The following is a 25521-nucleotide window of genomic DNA, read 5'->3' as shown; positions in this document are numbered from 1 at the left end:
AGAATCCATAACTTCCAATATTACATGTGTATATATTTCATTATTACTTAAAAAACTGACTAAAGCCTTACTTTTTAAAAGAATTTAGAAACTTCTCTCCATTGGGGTGCCTCGGTGGCTCAGGTTCTGACGTTGGCTTAGGTCATGAAATCGTGGTTCATGAGGTCAAGCCCCATGTCGGGCTCTGTGCTAACAGCTCAGAGCCTGCTTCAGATTCTGGGTCTCCTTCTCTCTGCCCCTCCCACACTTGCATCCTGTCTCTCTCAAAAATAAACATTAAAAAAATTTAGAAGCATCTATCCACAACCATTACTACATTTACACAGACATTTGTTTTTATGCATTCAACTTACATAATAATGAATTAATAATATCTGTATCTAATCACCTTATCATGTTTATGCCATTCCATTATTTCAATAATATGAAATCTGCATTGATTTATCTAATACAGTTTCATTGAATTATGACTAACAAGTAAAAATTGTATATATTTAAGGTGGGCATTTTATATATATATGTGAAATGATTACTGTAACCAAGCCAATTAACATATCCATCACATCAGGCTTTTTGTTGTTGTTTTGTTTTGTTTTTGGTGGTAAGCACACTTAAGATCTAATTCCTTAGCAAGTTCTAAGTACATAATACGTTAACTTTAGTCACCATGCTGTACACATTAGGTCTCCAAAATTTATTCATCTTATAACTGTACCTTTGTTTATTCATCTTAAATTGTACCTTTGGATTAACATCTCCCCATTTTCCAAACCCTAGTAACAAATCTTCTATTCTGTTTCCACGCATTTGACTTTTTTAGATTCCACAGATAAATGGGATCATGCAATATTTCTCTTTCTGTGTTTGGCTTCTTTCACTTAGCATAATACCCTCTGGGTTCATCCATGTTGTTGGAAATGACAGGATTTCTTTCTTTTATAAAGCCGAATAATATTTTATCTACCTATCTATCTACCTACCTACCTACCTACCTACCTATCACATTTAATCACATTTTCTTTCCCCTTTATCCTCTAATGGACACTTTTGATTGTATCATTACTGTGACCATTTTAAATAATGCTTAAAGACTTGGGAGTGCAGATGTCTCAAGATAATGATTTAATTTCCTTTGGGTGTATACCAGATATTGGACTGCTGAATCATATGGCAGGTTTTTAATTTTTTGAGGAAACTCCATGCTGTTTTCCACAATGGCTATAACAATTTATATTCTACCAAAAGATGTATAAAGTTTCCCCTTTCTCCACATTCTCACCAACACATAACTTTTTAATAACAGCCAACCTAACAGGTGTAAGGTGATATCATGGTTTTGACTTGCATTTCCCTAATAAGTAGTGATATATACAGATATTTATGTTGCATGTATTCAAATTATATAATATTGCATTAAGTATATGTTTATCGAATCATCTTATCATGTATATGCCATTCCATTATTCCAATAATACAAAATCTATCCTTTTATATAACATGGCTCATCAGACCATAGCACTTCCTATCTTGTACCTTGCCCCTAAAATAATTAGATGTATGTTAGGTTCTAAAAAGATAAATGCTATGAGTATATAAAAAAAATAGTTTCTCGATTAGTTATGTCCTGGGTATTTGGAAAGGATATATATATATATTTTTTTTTTTGGTAACAGAAAAAAAATCAATAAAATTATTCTTTAAAGGCACTAAATACTAACTGGCAAAGGAAATAGTTCCATTATGAGGAAAACAATGTCTCACTTTTCCATGTCAAACTAATATGCTATAAGTACCTTATTTGTAAAAAAATGTGACACTTCAATTTTCAGAAGTACTACTAAAGGTAACACTAAAAAACTGGAAAGTAATGTTTTCTAGTGTATAATATATATAATATATTTTGTGTATTATACATATTACATATTATATGAAATATATATATATGTGTGTATATACATATATACACACATGTGTATACACACACATATATATATATTTATTTATTTTCCCTGATAACATTCTCTGGAAGAAGGTGATATTGAAGAGAATGATGACTGAACAATGCATGGAAAGGGATATATGACAATAAACCAACTCTTTGTTCTGCTCTTATTTATTTATATGATTTTGGGAAAGCCATTAATTTTTATAGAATCTTCCTTTATTCAACTGAAAACTGAGAAGTCAGCACTCCTTGATTTCTAATAACCTGCACTGATATGTCAATCTAAATTATTTATAAATAAACACTAATATAGACTTTCATTTGATCCTTAATATGATTGACTGAAGTAAGCACAGTAGCATCTGCTTTTACTGTTTTGTAGAGATGAAATCTGAGCCCATGCTCTTGCATGTCTGTAAGGCAATTAAATAGTAAAACCTAGTAAAGAACAAGGTCTGCTAATGTGTGGATTAGTGCTTTCCATGGCATGTTCAAGCTACTTTTGATCATTATTCTACACTATAACTTGTAGATGATTCCTACTTAAGGAACTGAAAAGAGCTAGGAAATTCCTTTAAAACCTAACTGAGATAACCCTCACTGAACTGCTGCTAAATATTTTTCTAAGGCAGTAGTTAAAATTTATGTAGAAAAAAATGTTTCTTCCACAGTGGTAGTATGTGGAAAGCTTACCTGCTTCGAAAATATCTATTTTCACACCGTCCAAATAATTACAACCTTTTTTATTTGTGTGACTTTTTAATCATACTGGGTATTAGTCTTCATTAAAATAGAATAATGTGTAGTTTCCATTATTTTTCAACCCATGTTTTGATTTTGTTTTCACTTAACTTAAGAGATTATCACATATTATATAAGCTGAAATTTGTAAAAATCCTACTACTACATTCAAAAATCACATATCAAATACTGGTGTCAATGCTAGGAAGAGCACTGAAGTTGAAATCAGAAGTTCAAGATTATGCCTTTTTCCTACAAGCCAGTTTTATGTCTTTGGGTTTCTATTTCTTCATTCTGTAAATATGGCAGTTGGGATGCATCTGTTTTTAACATCTCTTCTAGCTCTATAATTCTATGATATTTGGAAAATAATAGGACCATGTGAGAAAAATATAGGGATTTTTTTACTTACCTTGTAAATTATGGAAGTCTCTGTGGATATGTGTTAAGCTACCTGTAATTTAAGACTAGCATTTACTCCCGGGGTTTTTATCACTTTTTGTGCCTTTTAAATATTTATTTACTTATTCATTGAGATGAAGATGAAAAAAAGAGAAATTCAAAGAAATTAAAGAAAGAGGAAAGGATTTTATAAGTAGAATAGATACCAATCAGATATAAAATATCCTTTAATAAAGAACCATTATCTTCTTCACAAACCATATTGTTATAAATAAAACACAAAAGAACAGTGATTAGATGTTCTACTAATTAGTTAAATAACCTGTGTTATTTTCTACATTTTTCCACAGAATTAACAGTTATGAATTCAAAAGATTTATTCCCCTTTCTTTTGTTCTTCCCTCATTGTTAACAAGGCAATTATATATTTTTAGCCCTAAAGATTAGAAATCTGTTCCCTTTATTATGTCAAGTTAAATGGACAGTATTTTGCCTGCTTGAGTTTATTTTAAGCTGCCCTGCCCCAGTGTAAGTATACGTTATCCCCCTTCTCATTATTTTATACAAATCTATGTTTTCTGAAGTTCTGCCTAATACTCTGATTTCTTTTTCCTGAAAATATGTCATACTCTCTAAATGTTACTCAGAACACTGTTAAAAAACAGTTGAATAAGCTTTATCTCCAAGATGAGGAAACTAAAATGTCAATTAATGGTGTACAACAGTCCTCCTCCCACCTTTCTGCACCTTCCATTATCCATGGTCAAATGTAGTCTAGAAGCAGATGATCCTCCTTCTGACATATCCTCAGAAGGCCTAATGCTATGTAACAATGCCTACATCATTCACCTCACTTCATCTCATCACATAGGCATTTTACCATCTCACATTATCACAAGAAGAAGAAGGGAAAGGGCAAGTACACGATAATATATTCTGAGAAAGAAATCACATTCATATAACTTTTATTACAGTACATTGTTATAATTATTATTGTTAAACTCTTATTGGGCCTAATTTAGAAGTTAAACCTTATCGTAGGATTGTATGCATAGGAAAAAACCCCCAGCATACACAGGGCGCTGTATTACGGCAGATTCAGGCATCCACTGGGGGACTTGGAACACATTTTCCATGGATAAAAGAGGACTACTGTATGTCATCCATGTTAGTTATTAATAAAGTTCATTCGAGATTGAAAGACTCACCTCTTTTTAAAAATATATATTCTCAGTCCATGTTTTGAAAAGGAGTATTTGATAGAGTTTATGAAAATGCTGATACTCCCTTACTTTCACCAAAGCAAAGACCAGGATGATTTTATTTTATGTAATGGTATAAGTCAGTCATGAACTCCTACAACCTTCACTAAGAAAGACCTGCTTAAACAGAAGTGATGTAGTATCCATCTAGATGCTGATGTAGTACCACTGAACAATGAGTTTGAAATTTCCTATGATGCTTTAGCTCAAGGTCCTGCAAGGAAAGCAGCGCGCAGTCATTTGAAGTTCAAGAGGATTTTATCAGCAGCATTTTTTCTAACTTACTTACTTGTCCTTCTTTTATCCTTTCCTATGTGAAGCCATGGTTAAGAATCTACATTCCTTAATTACACAGTCTGGCTTTGAATCTAGTCTCTGCTATGTGCTAGATGTATAACCTAAGTCAAGCTAATTTATCACTCAGTCTGCTCTTCCTCATCTGTAAACAGGGGTGATATCTTATTAGTCTGTTATGAGAGTTAGCTGACAAAAAAGGATGTGAATCACTCTGCCCAATGTCTGAACCAAAGTAAATGCTAAAAATATTACCTGTGATTACTACCATACCATTCATATGTGTGTTTATTGGAAAGGTGGAGACAGATGTCCATTTATATTCCATTTATTCGAAGAATCATATCATATTCTATTATTTGAAAACAGCACACTTTTGTCAAGATTCTCAGATCTTTGGGAAAAAAAAAAACAAAAAACAAAAACCAAGAGCTAGAATATAAGCAACAGGATATAAGTTATGGCGAATTCAAAGTTTATCTCCTTTAATGTACTTCAGGAATCTCTAGTTGACTAGCCAGACTATGTAGAATATGCTCAGTGGTAAGGAACCTCTGCTGTGGCAGGAAGTCAATTTTATTTGGACAGTTCTGTTAGTAAGCTTTCATTTAAGCTGAATCTGCAACAATCAATGGCAGTGCCTCTAATCATCAAGAAAGCTTCCACATCTTCCTCCCTTCTCTTATTATGTACTTCTGTCTAAATATCATCATTCCTAAATTTTTCTTTTCTTTCCTGAAATAATGTATTTTCATGTATAATTTAGTTTGCCAATAATACTCTTAAATCATGACACACAGAATAAAATACTCAGGAAGGGATCATGGACCCAAAGTGTGGTCCATGACCAGAATCATTGGTACTAATTCTGTGATTATTAGAGACTAGAAACACAGGTCTATTATAGATTTTCAGTCTTTATCTTCCTGAGTAGACACAGCATAGTGATGATGCTGCTTAATATTAAACTTATTTTTTTTAGAAACAATTTAAGAATATTTCTTCACATTAAAGATGGCTTAATCTAAAAGCGCCATTTTATTTTCATATGAATTATGGATTAGTTATGCTACTTAAATATCAGGATGTAACTATGTAACTCTGAATCCTCCTTTATGTTATTTTCCCCTGAAAATTACTGGGTGTGTCTTCTTAAATGTTACTCTATGTCATAATCTCAGTATTTTAAATCTACTTTGCGACAGAAAATTGGATAGAAAGTATATTATAATTAAATAATAAAGTAATTTAGGGGCACCTGGGTAGCTCAGTCAGTTGAGCATCCAACTTCAGCTCAGGTCATGATCTCATGGCTCATGGGTTCGAGCCCCGCGTCGGGCTCTGGGCTGATGGCTCAGAGCCTGGAGCCTGTTTCCGATTCTGTGTCTCCCTCTCTCTCTGCCCCTCCCCCGTTCATGCTCTGTCTCTCTCTGTCCCAAAAATAAATAAACGTTGAAAAAAAAAATTAAAAAAATAAATAAATAAATAAACATTAAAAAATAAATAAAGTGGGGCCCCTGGGTGGCTCAGTTGGTTAAGCGTCCGACTTCGACTCAGGTCATGATCTCACGGTTTGTGGGTTCGAGCCCTGTGTCGGGCTCTGTGCTGACAGCTCAGAGCCTGGAGCCTGCTTCAGATTCTGTGTCTCCCCCTCTCTCTGCCCCACCGCTGCTCACGCTCTGTCTCTCTCTGTCTTTCAATAATAAATAAACGTTAATTTTTTTTAATTAAGTAATTTAGCTCTCTTAGGCCTAAGATATTCTTCTCTGACTACAGCTAGTAAATTTCATGCATGAATGATATAATACCATTTTGGCTGAATAAAAATGTATAGTTTCTTTATTTCCCGTGTATAGCTTTTATCCAAAATGGGGAGTCTTCAGTAAGTGTTATCTAGAAAAATGAGTTTTTTTTTTTTTTTTTTCAACGTTTATTTATTTTTGGGACAGAGAGAGACAGAGTATGAACGGGGGAGGGGCAGAGAGAGAGGGAGACACAGAATCGGAAACAGGCTCCAGGCTCCGAGCCATCAGCCCAGAGCCCGACGCGGGGCTCGAACTCACGGACCGCGAGATCGTGACCTGGCTGAAGTCGGACGCTTAACCGACTGCGCCACCCAGGCGCCCCTAGAAAAATGAGTTTTAACAAAATAATTATCATTTTATTGTTGCTACCTTACATGACTTAAATAGAATGTCATGCTTTCTCTTATGTCTACATTCTAATATAAACTACAATTCTATTATGATCATCTATTAAAAAAACTCATTAATTCTCACTTTATTCTGATCTTATTACAAATTAGAAACAAGAAACACAAGCCCTAGTAGAACAATTTAAATAAAGAAATGGCTCTTCTCAATATCAATGCTCTACATATTGTCAGGAACATAATTCCACCTAGAACAAAAAGATGATCTCCTTCCAGATATAAATTTCTGTTATGTCATATATATTTTGTACCACATAATTGCATACTTAGGAAAAACCAGAATGCTTATATTAAATTGAACTAACTCATATTAGAAAGTAATCAAGGGTTGTTAAGAAGCTTTTCAAACTATGTTTTGGATGATTAATTTATTTTATTAATAAGCAAAAATGACTAAAATGACAACCAGAAGTGCTGTTAAAAATATGCTACCTTGCCAACATTAAACATGAGCACTCAACTGAATTCTTTCTTTCAGTTTGACCTCTACCTTGGAAATCCGAAATAACAAGGCCTGTGATGAAAACACAAACACCTGTCTAAGGTACAGATGGCCCAGAAAACACTATATAACTCATAAGATAATTTCATCTGCTTTCTAACTCAATGATTTTTTTTAAGATTATTGCTATAAAAGTCAGTCCAGAAAGCATCTAGAAGTGTAAATCTAAAGCAAGTTTGGCTGCAATTTTATTCTAATTTTAAAGTAAGTATAAATAGTAAAATTGCAGAAAGCAACTGATGTAACATAGACATGGATCTACCTATTGGTTAGACTTTCTCAACAGCATTTTGTCTTATGCTGAACAATAATGAGCTGAAAATAATTAAAGATACAACAAGGCAGCATATTGAAAGAGCCAGATAAATTGTAGGAACTCTGTCAGAGTTGTCTTATTATGTAGGTATATATACACAGCAATGGATTTTGAGCTGAAAATACACTAGATATCTGAAATAGTTGCAAATAACCATGACCCAAATATTCTCCTGTAAGCTGATTAAGTTAATTCATATCCTAGATTTAAATGGCAAATAAAACTGGACATCTGGTTTCTGTTTCTGCATGTAAGGAGTTAGGAAGTCATCACTCCATTGTTACTAATAAATAAAAAGATGAATGGACTGGAAAATTAATAACTCTTTTTGGATCCATAAGGGAAGTAAGAAAACAGGGCAAGTCACTATCCTAAGGTTGGGGAGACAAACAGGTGAATATAGAGAGTCATGGCTTATTGAAGTAGAGACTTAAGTACCAGGGTAGGAAAATCTGCATTGTGATTGCAAAAGGCTCACTGTGGAAGACCCTGAGTTAAAAATTCCAGGGGAACCCAGTCATACAAGGCCCCCCCCACCACAATTTTGTGAGATTTACCACCTGCATCTCGAACATGTTCTCACAGTAAATGAAAAAACAAAAAAAAAAACAAAAAAAAAAAACAAACCTTGTGCATCCTGCTAGGAGAGGATTAGAGGTACCATTTTGAAACACACCATAGCATATTGTTCTTTTTAACATGTTCTGCTCTCAGGAGAAACCAGTTAACCAAAGGTTAACTTGCAGAAATATTATCAAAGCCTAAGTGACCTGGTATAAGGAAAATACCCAACACCAGTCAGTTCTAGCCTTCCATGTGGGAGAAGAAAATACCAATTCTAACCTACGGTAGCTTTCCATGTGCACAAAAGGAAATACCCAACTGCAGCCCACTCTGGCCATCTGTGCTTATAATAAGTATGGACAAAAAAATCTGAGAAAAATTTGTGAAGTTCACAGTCCAGAAGCATATGCTCACTAAAAAACCGAGACTTAATTGTAGGAGCTATAGAATGTTTTTCCTTTCCTGCCACATTACTATTTACATCATTTCCTTTACTCAATACAACATGTCTGGCTATCAAGAAAAAAAAATTACAAGACATACCAAAAGGCAAACACAATTTGAAGAGACAGAGCAAACATCACAACTAGAAATGGTGGGGATGTTAGAATTATCAAACTGTGAATTTAAAACAACTATGATTAATATGCTAAGGTTTCTATTGAATAAAACAGCACATTAAGAATAGATAAGCCACATTAAGCAGAGAGATGGAAATCTTAAGAACCAAAATGCATGCTAGAGATAAAAAATAATATAACACAAACAGACATTATTCCAAAGAAGACATACAGATGGCTAACAGACACATGAAAAGATGTTCAACATTACTCATCATCATCATTACTTCAACATTACTCATCAAAACTACAATGAAATATCATCTCATACCAGTCAGAATGGCTAAAATTAACAACATAGGAAACAACAGGTGTTGGTTAGTCAGGATGCAGAGAAAGGAGAATCATCTTACATTGTTGGTGGGAATGCAAACTGGTATGGCCACTCTAGAAAACAGTATGCAGGTTCCTCAAAAAATTAAAAATAGAACTACCCTATGACCCAGCAAGTGCACTACTAGGTATTTACTTATACAAAGGATACAGAAATACTAATTTGAAAGGATATATGCACCTAGATGTTTATAATAGCATTATCAACAATAGCCAAAGTATGGAAAGAGCCCAAATGTCCATCAGCTGACAAATGGATAAAGAAGATGTGGCATATGGGATATCACTCAGCCATCAAAAAGAATGAAACCTTGCCATTTGCAATAACATAAATGGAGTAGATGAAGTTAGAGAATATTTTGCTAAGCAAAATAAGAGAAAGACAAATACCATATGATTTCACTTATATGTGGTATTTAAGAAACAAAACAAACAAACATAGATGGAAAAAAGAGAGGCAAACTAAGAAACAAACTCTTAACTATAGAGTTATCAGAGGGGAGGTGGCCAGAGAATGGACTAAATGGATGATGGGTATTAAGGAGCACACTTGTGATGAGGATTGGGTATCGTATGTAAGTGATGAATCACTGAATTCTACACCTGAAACTAATATTACATCGTATGTTAATTAACTGGAAATTAAAACTTAGAAAGGAAAAAGAGAGACACAGAGAAAAGGCACAATAAAACAAATAAAAAATAATGTAACAGATGAAAAATGTCTTTTATGAGCTTACTTTTAGACTGGACACAGCTAAGGAAAGAATCTTGGAGCTTTACGCTCAACCCAGTGGAGGTGAAAACATTCCACACAAAAACCTGCACACAAATGTGGATGGCAGCTCTATTCATAATTGCCAAAACTTGGAAGCAACAAAAATATCTTCCAGTGAAAGCATAACTACACTTTGGTACACCCAGACAATGGATTATTATTTGGTACTAAAAACTGAGCTATCAAACCATGAAAAGACATAGAGTGACCTTAAATGCATGTTGCTAGGTGAAAGAAAACAATAGGAAATGGCTACATTTTATATGATTCCAATTATATGACAATTTGGGAAAGGCAAAAATATGGATTCAGTAAAAATATCAGTGGTTGCCAGGAGTTGAGGGCTGGTGGTAAACAGAGGGAAAAATGAATAGGTGGAGCACAGAGGATTTTTAGGGCAGTGAAAACACTCCATGTGATACCATAATGATGGATACCATACATTAACATTTGTTCAAATCCAATGAATGGACACTACCAAGAATGAACCGTAATGTAAACTTTGGACTTTGGTGACTATGATGTGTCAATATAGATTCATCAATTAAAACAAATTCACTACTCTGGTGGGAGATGTTGATAATGAGGAAGGCTACACAGGTGTAGGGGCAGAAGGTACAAGGGAAATCTTTGTACCTTCAACTCAGTTTTGCTATTAACCCCAACAGCTTTTTAAAATAATCTTAAAAATGCAAATAAATATTCATAAGATCTTGTAATTAAAAAAAATATTTTAATGTTTATTTATTTTTGAGAGGGAGGGAGAGAGGGGCAGAAAGAAAGTGAGACAAAGAATCCTAAGCAGGCTCCAGGTTCTGAGCTGTCAGCACAGAGCCCGACACGCGGCTCAAACCCACAGGCCGCGAAATTATGACCTGAGCCAAAGTTGGTCGCTTAACTGACTGACCACCCAGGCGCCCCCATAAGATCTTTTACATTTGATATTAGAAAATTAAAAATTATTGTTAACCTAGAAAGCATTGTTTTTGAAAATTCATTTATGGAGATCATTGTACAGAGAGAATCACTAAGTTTTTATTAGGTATATATTCATGGGTTACTAATTTGTCAAATACAAATATTATAGAACTGAAAATTAGGCAAGGCTATTAACTGATGAATTTTAGAGTTTTCATTGTAAATGTTGTTGTGTATATGCTTTCTCTTTAAGCTTGGATTCTTATCTCTTACTATTCAATTCCTATCATTCCAGTACATCCAAATGCCAACCTGATGCAAGAAATCATCTCTTCCTGTGAAGTGTACAGTCACCATCATTTCTCTAAATTCCTGAAAGCTACTTATAGGGCAACATTACTGTCAAGGAGCTGTATTTTCATAAAGTAAATGAGTTTATCCTAGCAACTTAAGAGTAATTTAAAGAAAACTAGATACATGCCAATTAAAACAAACAAACAAACAAACAAACAAACAAACAAAAACATACAAGGTATTAAATGAAACTGATGTCTGTTAAGAGGTGGGTTGAACTTCTCAGGGTTCCCAGTTCCTGAGAGTAAAAGACTCCAGGTAACAAGCAAGCAAACAAACAAAAAACAATAACAAGAATGATAATTACCCCTTCCTCAAACGAAGCATTTGGATAAAAAATATATTTGGTATGTGTACTGGCAGGTACAATTTTGTTTGGGTCATGTTTGAGCTAACAGTCATTCAATTTTCTTTTCCTTCTTTTTCTTCTCTTTCTTTTCCTCCTCATTTCATTCTAGAGCTATGAAACAGAGGTCTGGAAATTGCACAGACTGCTTTTGCAAGTTTGTTATTACAGTTACTTATAAATCAATTCAGTGCTACTATCCTCTATGTTTACCAATAAACTTTTCTTAAACGTCACAGCAATAGTATATGTAATTATAAGTAACACAATATTATTATACTCTGTTTTGAGCAAACTTAACATAGGATACAAATATTGTTAACAGTATACAAAGCCTATTTTAAATTGTATTTAATTTTTAATTTTTTAATTTTTTAAAAATGTTTATTTATTTATATTTTTCAACGTTTATTTATTTTTTTTTGGGACAGAGAGAGACAGAGCATGAACGGGGGAGGGGCAGAGAGAGAGGGAGACACAGAATCGGAAACAGGCTCCTGGCTCCGAGCCATCAGCCCAGAGCCTGACGCGGGGCTCGAACTCACGGACCGCGAGATCGTGACCTGGCTGAAGTCGGACGCTTAACCGACTGCGCCACCCAGGCGCCCTTAAATGTTTATTTTTTATTTTTGAGAGAAAGAGAGACTGAGTGCAAGTGGGGGAGGGGCAGAGAGAGAGAGAGAGGGAGACACAGAATCCGAAGCAGGCTCCAGGCTCTGAGCTGTCAGCACAGAGCCTGATGTGGGTCTTGAACCCACGATCTGTGAGATAATGACCTGAGCTGAAGTCTGATACTTAACTACCTGAGCCACTCAGGCACCTGTTATTTATTTATTTATTTTTTAATGTTTACCCATTTTTGAGAAGGAGACACAGACAGAGCATGAGTGGAGAGGGGCAGAGAGAGAGAGAGAATCCAAAGCAAGCTCCAGGCTCCGAGCTATCAGCACAGAGCCCAATACAGGGCTCGAACTTGGGAATCTTGAGTCATGACCTGAGCACAAGTCGGACACTTCACCAACTCAGCCACCCAGGCACTCTTTTTTTTTTTTTTTTTTTGGTTAATCTTTTGCTTTATTTTTTTTTTAAATACAAAGCCTTTTTTTAAATTTTATTTTTTATTTTACACCCAAATTATTTAGCATATAGTGCAACGATTACAGGAGTAGTTTTCTTAATGCCCCTTACCTATTTAGCCCATCTCCCCTTCCACAACTCCTCCAGTAACCCTTTGTTCTCTATATTTAAGAGTCTCTTATGTTTTGTCCCCCTCCCTGTTTTTATATTATTTTTTCTTCTCTTCACTTATGTTCATCTGTTCTGTGCCTTAAAGTCCTATATGAGTGAAGTCATATGATATTTGTCTTTCTCTGGCGAATTTCGCTTAGCATAATACCCTCTAGTTCCATCCACATAGTTGCAAATGGCAAGATTGCTTTCTTTTTGACTGCTGAGTAATACTCCATTGTGTGTGTATGTATATATATATATATATATATATATATATATATATCTATATATATCTATATATAGATATATATATATCATTGTGTAGAGTTGCTTTTCCTTTAAAAAGGGAATGGCATAATGTTCTTAAGTGATAAGGTCCCTTTTAAAATATGACTCAGTTGATAAAAGATTGATATATACCTAACTTCTGGGAAAACATCAGTTAGTAACATTGTGAATAAACACTGTGAGGCCAGCAATATGTAAACTTACTGATAAATCTGTAAAAGTCATTTTAATATTTATATAAAACTTTCACTTTAAAATTATACTTTATCCCACTAATTTTGTAAGCCCAATATTTCTGTCAACATATGGTTCTACTGTCTTGTATTTCAGGAGCTATATTTCATGTCTAAAATATTAATTTATATCTGGGGAGAACTCAACCATTAGGGAAAGAAAACTTTAATGACTACTGTTTGAAAGGTAGTTCCTAATAGTGCATGCAGTATTACCAATTCAGACAAGGTTTTGAATGAAAAAAAAATACACTAAAGGAAAGTAAGTTAAAGGAAATGGGACATGTTGAGCAATAAGTGTCCCTGGGAGAGAAGAGCTGTCAACCTAAAATGAAAAATAATAACAATTAAAGCAAAATAAGAAACAGCAGCATTTGCAGTGTTTCTATGGCTTGTTCTTGAGACTTTACTTTGAAAACGTAACTACAAGGGAGTGATCATCCCTTTGCTGAAAGATATATAACCTACAAAGTTTTACTACTATGATTATTTATCATGATCCTCTTTGGGAAAGGCCACTAAATTCTGACAAATACCCACCTCCTTGGGAGGATAGTATGTATTTGTATGTATTCACATAAAAATCTCCTAGCTCTTAAAACGTCCACTACTAGGTGTTTTTCTTCAGTACTGGTAATGTTTCTATGCTAACTAACCACATGGTCTTTTTTAGATCAAAAAAGATAAAAAAAGTACTTTCTTACATAATTGTCATGTATTACGATTAGAATGATAGTCAAAAATCTAAAACCAAGTGAGGACTACTGGAATATTGGAATACATATGAATAACAGAAATATACAAAAGAGATTATTCTATGGTATCCAATAGATGCAGGGGACACACTGACCAAATAAGCCACAGGAAGAAAAATGTGTAAAAGCCTCATGGATGATTAATTCTTCCAAATCCAGAACACGACATGTCTAGGGAATATGTGTTAATTGTTTTGTGCTTCTGAATAAAAATTAGGCAAAGAAAAAACCTGTAATTATTAGCAGCTAAACTAATTGTTCTATACATAGAATGATTATATGTCTGAATTCTTCTGATTAATTGTCTCAGAACAAGTCTTCTATTCTTAAGAGACACAGCAGACTATAGGAACGGGCACATCCATTTCCCCAACAGTGTAAAGTGGGCCTTATGACCTCCACTTCTTCCTTCCCTTCTACGATGCTATTAGCAGGTTCTGTGCAGCAGCCAAAGGCCTGTTAAAAGCCAAAAAATGTGATTTTGATCTTTTTAGTTTCTGACTAAATTACAGAATCAGTTCTCTGGTTGTCAGCGGCTGACAATTCTATAACCATTTATTTTTCAGCACCCTCTGAAAAACACCAATTTATGGTTTAAGGTGCTCATTTATATCAAGACAGAATCCTCAATGGTTAGTTAGATGGGCTATTTTTGCAAATATTTAGTTTGTAAGTGACCTTCATGCTTGGAATTTTTTCTTCACAACAAGACAAAAATTAAATATGCTTTAATACATTTTTTTTTAAATTTTAATAGAGTCAGATAGAGTTTTAAAGAATTCAACTTCCTATCCTTAGGGAAGGAGTAGATCTCTTAAAAAGTAACTTATCTACGATCTTCAAAAACAGAAAGCTGTGAAGTTGAATATCTATAGTTAAAATATTATAGTTAACACAAATTCTCTCAACATGACTCTGGCCTGAGGTGCTATATTTGAGAAATAATAAACTTTGCTGCATTTTCCTTCTCACATGATAAATTCTGTCATTTTATTTTCCTCCTTGTTAAAAATATATACTCTATTTCCAACAAATGTTTGTATATATTATATACATATATTATGCTATATATATATATTACATATACAGACTTAATTTCTTCATATTTAAATGTAAATTTTATATATTTTGTGATTCTAACTATCACATGTAGTTTGCTGTCCTCATAATCTTTTTCTAAAATACACATCACAAATTTTTATATATCAATGATATGATATTCTTCATTAAAATTTCGGTTTTTATTAAATTACAGAGTAGGTCCAAGTAGAATTTCCTATTCATATAAACAGAAGTATGCAATTATCTCTCAGCTCAACCAGTATTTATTGCATATCAGATATAGGCAGCCACTGTCTAAAGTCCTGTCTTTAAACGGATATTTTTTGGTCTTTGAGAGGCATCCAATTTAGTGGGTGAGACAACATTATTTAATTTTTTTTAAAGAAAGGATAAATTCATTAAATTGTAGGAAATGTTATGCTGTGTATATATCCAAGGTGCTTCAAGATAACTGGAAGGAATAATTATTCTAGCCATTATTGTTCAGGAAAGATTTTTCTGGTGAAAATAACAGTTGACAACTAATATAAAAGGCTGAGGGGAATTAACCAGATGAAGATAGAAGATTTTTTTCAATCAAAGGAACACTGTGAATAAATCATGAACCTATAAAATAGCATGGTATGTGCTGGGAACCACAGTTTAAAGTGCAGGATATAAAGTGGCAAATGTTGAATTAGAAGTAGTCTGAGGTCACTTCATCAAGGGTCTTTATGCTAGACAATGAGATTAAACATTTCCCTTTAGTGGTTGTAGAGCAACTGCGAATTTTTAAACAAGGGGATAACAGTCATATTTTATTTAATAAAAATGAATCTGACTGCAACCTAAAAGATCATTTTAAGAGTGACAAGAATGAATAAAGGGAGACTATTTAAGAATAGATTAAAGAGATTCAGATGACAGATAAATAGGGGTTGAACTAAGTGGTGATACAAATAAGGAAAGAATGTTGGAGTGGACTCAAGCCATATTCAGAAAGAAAATTCCACAAGACTTGGTAAAAAATCAAGTGAGGGTGAATAAAAAATAGAAATTTGGCCTGATCATTAGGCTTCTAAGCTGCATAACTGGATACATGGTAGATGCCTAGAGTTATGGTGGGGAGGACAAGAATAACGATCTTATGGAACGAAGTTAAATTCAGATGTGGACAATCAGAATTATAAGCAATCATGGGTCACTGGGCATTTAAATGTTAGGTTTTCAGCTCTAGTTTTAGGTTGGAGCAAATGTATTCAACTGAATGAGCTTTAAGAATGAGGAGCTATCAGGACAGCTGGGTGGCTCAGTCAGATGAGATGAGCGTCAGACTACAGCTCAGGTCATGATTTCAAGGTTCCTAAGTTCAAGCCCCGTATCAGGCTCTGTGCTGATAGCTCAGAGCCTGGAGCTGGCATCAAAATCTGTGTCTTCCTCTTTCTCTGCCCCTCCCCAGTTCACGTTTTTTTTTTTCTCTCTCTTTCAAAAATAAATAAACAGGGGCGCCTGTGTGGCTCAATCCGTTAAGCGTCCAACTTCAGCTCAGGTAATGATCTCACAGTTCGTGAGTTCGAGCCCTGCGTCGGGCTCTGTGCTGACAGCTCAGAGCCTGGAGCCTGCTGTGAATTCTGTGTCTACCTCTCTCTCTGCTCCTCCCCCGCTCATGCTCTGCCTTTCTGTCTCCTTCAAAAATAAATAAAAACATTAAAAACATTAAAAATAAATAAACATTAAAAATATAATAAAAAAGAATTAAGAGATATCCTCATGATAAAAAAATAATTATATTTGGTCATTGTTAAATTCTCTTACATAATTATTTCCCAAAGGAAGTGTTTCTTCATTTATCTATATATGTCTTCACGGTTTTATTTTTTTCCTGGAAAATTGACAATGGTAAGTCACTGATTAGCTCTATTAAATTTGATTAATGATGCTTTTTTTTTTTTAAGTCTGGAGTTTTAATTTTTTTCTTAAGTAAACTCTACCTCTACTATGGGGCTTGAACTCATGACCTCAAGATCAACAGTTGCATACTCTACGAACCGAGCCAGCCAGGCTCCCTTAATGATGCTCTTCTTTAAGACTACACTTTCCTTTCCCTTCTTTAGTGTCAGCTAATAATTTTTATTGATATTTGGTGATAAAGCTAAATGATTAGACAATCTCTGAGTTATTGCCAGTATCTCTCTTTTCTTTGTTTCTAAATCTTGTTCTAGCAAATTTATTATAGTATATTAACAAGATTTGCCACAAGCCAATTGGATTATTACATCCTGAAAAAAAAAAAAAAGACATAACATAGTTACACTAAGTATTTATATGGACTAAAAATTCTCCTAAAGGAGTAATTTTATATTATAATATGCTATAGCGATCATTTATAATATGGGGTATCTGTCCATGATAATTCTAAATATTGAGTCTCTAATAAAGGTTAATCATTATTAAGAAATGCATTTTTTAATACTGAATTCCATCCATTTCAATTATAGCCATTGATGGGTGAGTAGGGAACTCAAAGATGAGTTATTAGAGAGGGAATATAAATAACGTACATCTAACGAACACAGATTTTGGAGCTGGACTACTGGATTCAAATCTCCAAATCTGCCATTCACTGATATTGTGATTTCACGTAAATTATTTAACAATTTGCTTTAGGTTTCTCTATTGCCTCACTTTGGCACATAATATACAGTATGTAAAGATTTCATAAATAGCTAAAGGAACTTCCAATTTGGTATAGAAAATAAAGCAACTACAAAGTTATTTACAACTAAGAAGCAGCAAAAAAGCTTTAGAAAGCAAGAAAGATTATTAAATCCACAGAAAAATGGGAACTCAAAATTGTGTCATGCTTTTTGCCTAAGCATAATAGACACAGTGATGTATAATGGATACCAAGACAAAAGACTTAACTTGGTTTTTAACAGTTGTACCTAAACACTGTCAGATACTGGACAAATTAAACACTATGTTCTCATATGTAAAGTGGGGACAATATCAGCTCTACTTAGTAATTTAATATTTATATATTTTTATAAAAAATGTTATATGTTTATATGTAAAATATATATTATAAAGTATAATATATTATACAGGCACCTGGGTGGCTCAGTCGGTTAAGTGACTGACTGGCCCATGTCATGATCTCACAATCAGGGTTCGAGCCCCGTGTCGGGCTCTGTGCTGACAGCCCAGAGCCTAAAGCCTGCTTCGGATTCTGTGTCTCCCTCTCTGTCTGCCCCTCGCTTGCTCACACTCTGTCTCTTTCTCAAAAATAAATAAACATCAAAAATAAATATATTACAGAAATATAATTTTTTCATAATAAACGTTTACAACTATAAAATATTATGATAGAAGAGGTATCATTTTAAGTATACCTTTAAGAATGGATAACATTTTAACAGAGCAGTTAGATAAATTATTCTGATATAGAAAATAAGAGGAGGGGCACCTGGGTGGCTCAGTTGGTTAAGCATCCGACTTCGGCTCAGGTCATGATCTCACAGTTTGTGAGTTCAAGCCCCGCATCAGGCTCTGTGCTGACAGCTCAGAGCCTGGATCCTGCTTCTGATTCTGTGTATCCCTCTCTCTCTCTCTCTCTCTTTCTGCCCCTTTCCCACTCATACTATACCTCCCTCTCTCAAAAATAAACATTAAAAAAGTTAAAAAAAGAAAGAAAATAAGAGGAAATATACAGCAAGGTATCTCATAAAATATTCCAGGAAAAACAAATTTAGTTTGGCTGAAGGTACTATGATACTATAAATCTGACTTACATTAGGAAGATATAATACAGTATTTGACCTGAAAACACTCATTCATGTTTACCCTTACCCTTAAAGTTCTGAAGACAAATATATGAACAGAAAATTAATCAAAAGGATAAGGAGAGTAGTATTTGAGTCTAAGAAATTAGACTCAAGACCCAATACAGAACCAGGTAGAGTGAGATGGACTATATTGAGGCACCCCTGAATCTTCATCCTAATCCCCAAATCAAATCACACAGTCCAACCCAACACAGTTTCACAGGAAAGAGTTGTCAAAGTATAGTTTGGTTCCTTGCCAGTCTCTGAATATGTTTAGCATGTCTGAGGTAGCTCTCAAGTGAACTATCTACACTGCTGTTTTACCTAGCCTACCAAAGGGAAAAAAAAAAAAAAAAATCATGACTGCAACTCTTAACATCATTTGAAATTTATACATGTGAGAAAATGTGATCAATTCAGTCCAAGAAGGATACATAAATGGGTTATTATCTTGGAGTGATTCAAATAGAAAAATCAATATTTAAAGATGTAAAATAGATAACTTTAAAGGGAAGAGTACAGAGGTACTACAATGAATAACTAAATTGGGAGGAAGGATGAGGAACACACAGCAGAAACAAAGGGAGACATATAAAGAAATAGTTTTAACTCAGCTTTGAGGGGATTGATAACAACCGATTTGGGCGATGTCCCTAAATCTATTAATTTTGATGTATACAGTTCCTCCTTTACCTGGCTATCAAGCCACACCCACTGCTACCAACAAACTGAAAGAAATGTATCTACAGAGAACAAGACTGGACAAAGACCTGTTTTTGCTTATTGTAATAATTTAGCCTTCAGAACTAAAGCAATTGTCTGGTGATTTGGGCTCAACAAAATGGAAGTCTTAATTTGCCCTTGGATGCCAAACTAAAGGCTAGAGTACAGCAAAGATTTAAATAGCAACTTTCTTAGTCCCTTTTTTTTTTTTTTTTAAATTTAATTTTATTTTTTTAAAATTTTTTTTTTTCAACGTTTATTTATTTTTGGGACAGAGAGAGACAGAGCATGAACGGGGGAGGGGCAGAGAGAGAGGGAGACACAGAATCGGAAACAGGCTCCAGGCTCTGAGCCATCAGCCCAGAGCCCGACGCAGGGCTCGAACTCCCGGACCGCGAGATCGTGACCTGGCTGAAGTCGGACGTTTAACCGACTGCGCCACCCAGGCGCCCCTCTTAGTCCCTTTTTAATAAACCCACACCCACTTTCAATTTTGATGGTGATAAAGGATCAATCAGTTCAAGAAAAACCAACAGCCTTTTGGGAAAGTTGGCCTTTGTGAGGAGGCCAAGAAAATAAGAGCCTAATCTGATCCCTTTCCAATGCAAGCAGTTCCAAGCCTGTATTAAAAGCACTCTGACAAAAAAGGACCATCTTTATAGTCTCAGAACTTTAAATCCCATAATGAACACATAAGACCAAATAATATTCCATGGCCTTGTTGCTGTGCTATTTCTTGGAAGGAAATTAAAGGTTATATGCTATTTGGTTGCCTTTACAGCCTAACATTAGGAGAGGTAATTCTGCTTCTATCTGGAAAAATGTAAGCACAAGCATTATGTATATGTAAACACAAGTATTTAATTCTCCATCTCCAAGATTCTCATGGCAACATTCAACAAACATAAATATAGGGTACACTTCTGTATCAAGTTTGAAGAAAAGTAAAGATGAATCAGTGATATTCAGTTAATGAGAGACTGAATTTATATGACAAGTTTGGAAGAAAATACAGTAAATAACGAGTGCCAAATTGTTTCTGTTAACAGGGACTTCTCAATTAGCATACCTTTTTCATAGAATATTTTCTCTTCTGTTTCTTTGCAAGACTTATTTCTTGTTATCCATAAGGACACAGCTAAAGTCTTGGTAGAAGTTCCTGAAATAATCCTTTTTAGTATCTCCAGACCCTCAAAAACATTTCACATTTAATAAGACCCTAAATAATCTAAGGACTTAAATTAAAGCCAACTTGAGCAATCTAATTATAACAAACTACTTTGAAGTTGGGCACCAAAACTATAGATAAAATTAAAAAAAACAACCAGTTATAATTAGGAATTTATTTATTTATTTATTTATTTGTACAAGATTGCTAAGTTACTTGAGCCTAGCTAGTCTAGTCCCTTAATGTCTGGCCATGCCTATTGGCCATTAAGACAACTCTAACCAAAGAGTCTGAAAGGATCAACTAGCCATCTATTTAAAACAGGCTTAGATAACAGAGTGTGCACTGGGTAATGCCAAAATTGTAACCTCAAGACATTCAGGAAAGTAATTTTTCTTCTGAATGGACAAGTAACAAGCCAGTTTTCTTGAGGATGCCAAGGCTATCGAAACAATTTCAATTCCCTTCTCCACTATATCTTGACTAAGGTAATTAGGGACACTAAAAATTTAACTTCTTTTTGCTAAGTTTTCTACCCTTTCTTCCTTGTATGATTTTGAGAATAACTGAGGCAACATTAAAGTTAACATATCTTATTCCTAATTCTTTTGCATAAAGTCTGTTTACAAAGACTTGGTCATTTGGAGAGAAAAGAGAGGGAACACTCTTACTAACCTTATTTCTAGAAATAGAAATTTAGTCTGTAATGAAAGAAGCTGTCTTGAGGATTCCCACTGTGTCTATTGTTTAACACCTTATTCTTGCAATTCTTAAGCTTTTCACAATTTCATTTGATGTTTTTTGGGTTTTTTTTTGTTTGTTTGTCTGTTTTTAATCTTGTGTGTGTTTTTTTTTTTTCTAAATTTATTTATTTTGAGAGAGAGAGAGAGAAAGGGAACACGGGAGGGGCAGAGAGAGAGGGAAAGAGAGGATCCCAAGCAGGTTCCTCACTGCCAGCACAGAGCCTGACACAGGGCTAGAACTCACCAAATGTGAGATCATGACCCTGGCTGAAACCAAGAGTCAGGCACTTAGCCCACTAAACCACCTAGGCAGCCTGTTTGTTGATCTTTAATTCTTGTTTCATCAACCAGACAGTGGACTTCTATAATAATGTTTCTTTTGTTTTCTATTATATGTATTATATATATATATATATACACACACACACACACGTATATATAATATATATATACACACATGTATATGTGCGCTTAATACATTACATATATATGTACATATACATATATATTATTTATATATATTCATTTCCTAAAATACTATCTGGAATATATAGAAGGAGCAAAATAAATATGCATGGAATGAATGAATTAAGGAATAAGTATTCAAAGCCTCCAGACACATATACTGATGGTTTATGTTTCAGAGACACAAAGGATGTTGGCAAAGACTAGCTTTAATCTCATTAGATGAGAAGAAATCTCAGTTGTACTGGGTCTTCCCATGATGTTCATTTCTAGCTGCATTTGCTATGGATAGTCTAATACAGAAAGTGAGACCACTGAAACCTTTAATGACAATATTCATTCTGTTAATAAAAAGGTAAGGGTACTGTCTTAACACGCTGTAACAACATACATGAAAAAGATCACTATAGGGGTGCCTGGGTGGCACAGTCGGATAAGCATCCGACTTCAGCCAGGTCACGATCTTGCGGTCCATGAGTTCGAGCCCCGCGTCGGGCTCTGGGCTGATGGCTCAGAGCCTGGAGCCTGTTTCTGATTCTGTGTCTCCCTCTCTCTCTGCCCCTCCCCTGTTCATGCTCTGTCTCTCTCTGTCCCAAAAATAAATAAACGTTGGAAAAAAAAAAAGAAAAAGATCACTATAGGTAAAATACTTAAGACTTTAATTTTTAACCAGGCTGCATCTAGCTCCCCTAGTTCAAACTGTGAAAAAAGTGTACCAATAGCAACATGCTGATTTTCCCTTCTCATTTTTTTTGGAGCCAGAAAAATCTGAATAGTAATAACTCATTCTTTGAAAGGCATCCATGTCAATAATCAATACTGATTAAACACAGACCTTTCTTAGTATGAGCAAACAGACTGAAAAGATATGAGTTACAAGCTCTAAATAAAGTAAATGATGTGATAATAATATTATTCATAGAATACAAATATTCCTACATGGTTTAAACATAATAAAGTTATGGAATGTAAGACATATTTTAATAAGATTTGCGAAGAAATGCCAATACAAACCAGAATATGCACTATGGTGAACACCTCTCTCTCTCTCTATATATATATGTATATATACACACACACATATATACATGTATACGTATATATATGTATACACACACACACACACACACACACACACACATACTTGTCTATAAGTTCCCTTCCTTATTTTTTCTCTTTTCCCCCCTTCAATTATGAGAATAGAGAAAAACCTATTATTATCCTATAGATAATTACACATCCCCAACCCCACTCCACCACTCCATCCTTGCCTCATTGATAGCTCCTGCTAGTTCTGATAGACACTTTGTTCAAATCGGTTAAGGCATCACTCTAGAGAACCCAGCCCATAGGTGCACACTTGGCAAGAAGCCAGTGCTATTGTAGGAATTACAAAAAAATAACAGCTATCTTTTCCAATGGGCAGACAGTGTTACTGTATATAAATTGGTAAGCAAAGTGAATGGATTTCATTCTTCTCTCAACTCTTAGGCCTGCACAATTTTGCCTAGTGCTTTTGCCTTCTTGGCCACAGTTAACTGAACCCATACTGAATCTTGACCTGAGGTAGACCACCAAAAGTACTCTGGCCTTATCATTTTGGTCATAGAAACAGAGATGGTGTGTCATTTTAGAGAGAGAGAGAGAGAGGAAAACAAACAAACAAAAAACGACATGAAAAATTAGAATAAAATGCAGTTCTGAAAGATGCTGCATATTAGTGAAATAAATTTGTATAATATAGGGTAATTTTTTATAGACATTATTTTCACTGTTAGGAAAATATATACAGAAAAGTTACCGGTAATATAAAAGTATCATCATCATCTCTCATCCCTGTATCATTGTCATCATTTTTATTATCATCACATGAATCTACATACTCAACTTAATCAGCAAAATAGCTAAAAGTGGTAAAGTGGAGAATATGGGAGAGTGTACCAAATTTCCATATTTAAAAATGGGAGGGTGAAAATACAGACTTATTTTCATTAAAGATAATAACCAATTAAAGAAAAAAAAAGATATGTCATGCTTGAGTTGCAAGAGAAACTTATGTCTCCCTTACAAATGAAGAGGAATAACAAAGTAAATATTAGCAATCTGACTAGAAGATTACAACACACTCAAACAACATCTTTTTTCAGGAAAATAAAGGCCTGTAGTTTAATGCCCAATTGATTATAATCACAAATCAATTAAAAATCATTTATCAGTAGGTGCACAAAATATAATTGATAATTTCAAACATGTATCCTTAATTAAAAAAAAATGAAAGCTACACTAAGAATAGAGGCTTCAGCTAATAAAAAAAAAAAAAAAAAAGAACTATTTCATCTGTTAATATTTTCCAGTGTCCCATTCAAAGAAAATAACCCAAACTTTAATGTCCAAAAATACTGCATCATGGGATTTGGATTTGGATTTGGAGTGGAAAGAATGCAGGTAATTGGTTTAGAGTTAGGCTAATGAATTCAGATGCTTCTGGTTGAAATTCCTACTTAGATGAAGAAGAAGACCCAGATTTACAAGGAGGGGTTGAATAGGACCAACTTAAGGGTCCGTAATTAAGTGGCACATTTTTAAATGTTGGCTTAAGAAAAACAAAATAAATCCAAAGAAAGTAGACAGAATAAAAGAGAAATAAAAGGTTGAATTAAAAAGACAGAACAACCAAGCAAAAAGTTGCTTTAAATAACCCAATAGAACTCTTCAAGTTTTTATGAGATTGAAGAAACAAGTTTTAGAAAAAATAACGGAAATGAGGAAGTGATATTATAAACAAATATCACAAACATAAAGATTAAATAATACATGGTTAGTATACACACATTTATATCAACATAACTTGATAAAACCGAAAATGCCCTTGGATATAACAATACCTTCATAGGAGCCAAGGATTCCAAGCACGGAATTACAGCATCTGGACGAAGAACAGAAAGAAGGGCACACTGATGAGGGCAGGAAAGTAAGCTTCACACCCCTCCTCCCTCCTTCAGGATCTGGCAGCCTTAGGTAATCACAGGGGGACAGTGAACTGAATGTGCGCCTCACGAGGGCAGACCCCAAGCGGGTCGCCCGGTCACCATTTAAACTCCTGTACCCCTACGTGGTTCCCGGCGGGCTCCCACGTACCGGGGCTCTACTCACCACGGCGCCCAGCGGCTGCGCAGTCGTGATGGCGTCTGGGGCACCAGGCTCCCAGCTCTCAGCGTGCCTTACGGCACCACAGCGCTATCGCTCTCCCCCGCGCCTTACGGCAGGCATCCGCGACATCAGGCTCTCAGTGGGCTCTCAGGTTCCCAGGAACCTAGCCGCGGCTCTTCTTGGTGGCTGCCGGCCCCAGTCAGGTCCCCGGGCACCGAACTCCCACCTAACTTCTGCAAACCCAGGCTTCCTGCAGTCCTCCGTGCCTGCCAGCTCCAGCTGCCCCGGGCGGCCCCAGCGGCTTCTGGTGACTT

The 25521-nt window shown here is 34.9% G+C and overlaps 1 long non-coding RNA gene across 1 annotated transcript in view; it reads right to left on the bottom strand.

The window, feature by feature from the left end:
* The window catches only part of LOC123587965, a 181248-nt gene extending 156100 nt beyond the window's left edge, over positions 1 to 25148 (bottom strand). Inside the window, exon 1 of the long non-coding RNA XR_006707633.1 lies at positions 24943 to 25148. This is a non-coding gene — a long non-coding RNA (uncharacterized LOC123587965). The remainder of the gene's footprint in view (positions 1 to 24942) is intronic.
* Between the last annotated feature and the right edge of the window lie 373 nt (positions 25149 to 25521).

The sequence above is a fragment of the Leopardus geoffroyi genome, chromosome D3 (genome assembly GCF_018350155.1).
Source record: "Leopardus geoffroyi isolate Oge1 chromosome D3, O.geoffroyi_Oge1_pat1.0, whole genome shotgun sequence".
NCBI lineage: Eukaryota > Metazoa > Chordata > Mammalia > Carnivora > Felidae > Leopardus > Leopardus geoffroyi.
The sequence above is the reverse complement of the archived record's forward strand: the minus strand, read 5'-3'. Positions and strand labels throughout refer to the sequence as shown.